Source organism: Podarcis pityusensis (assembly GCF_964106645.2).
Source record: "Podarcis pityusensis genome assembly, chromosome: 1".
Lineage (NCBI taxonomy): Eukaryota > Metazoa > Chordata > Lepidosauria > Squamata > Lacertidae > Podarcis > Podarcis pityusensis.
In genome coordinates, this window is record NC_138028.1 from 94,937,572 (window position 1) to 94,938,357 (window position 786).

Below are 786 nucleotides of genomic sequence, written 5' to 3' on the forward strand. Positions count from 1 at the left end.
TATCTATCTATCTATCTATCTATCTATCTATCTAGGAAGGTATGGAAGTTTTCCACCTAGTAAATAGATTTATTATACAATGAGGGGGGTGTCATATCCGTCAGTCTGTAAGGTGGGCAATATTTTCCGCTCATATTCACTGCTGATTCCCTTCTATTCTGTATCAATGTGTCAATTGCATTCGTGGGCACTAATACCTTTATGACTTTCTGCCTCCCCGCTCTCTTTATCAAGACAGACAGACAGCCTGGTGGATATATACATGTTCATATTCGGTCTTAAATTACAAGCCAAGACACATCTCCTGTTGTTGTTGCTGCTGTTGTTGTAGTAGTTTGGGTTAGGGGAACGCGTCCCTAGACGGACGTCTCCATTTTATCCAGCTGTACGGATTTATTGACTGATTCCCCTCAATAAATTAGGTGTACCAACACCCCCCGATTGTTTCAGAGCATCGGCGAGTAAGTAAGGGGGCGCAAGGTTGCTTGTTAGGCTCCTGTGATTTCTGCTTATTATCTTTCTGCCCTTGTCCAGATCATAAGTGAGGACCGATAACGTGCCAGCCACTTTCGTTTCCTTCTCCCTGTCGCATTTATTTTTGTTGCTGCCGACGAAGTTTCCTAGCGCATCTCTATCCTGTCGGGAGATACGTATAGATGCTCGCAGACGTGGACGGGGAGACGCAAGGAGACGGACTCATTTCGTGCGCCTAGATAGACGCAGCGCATCTGCCGTCATAAAAGTGCGTATGCGTATATATATCCATCAATCCGTCGATCAAAATTC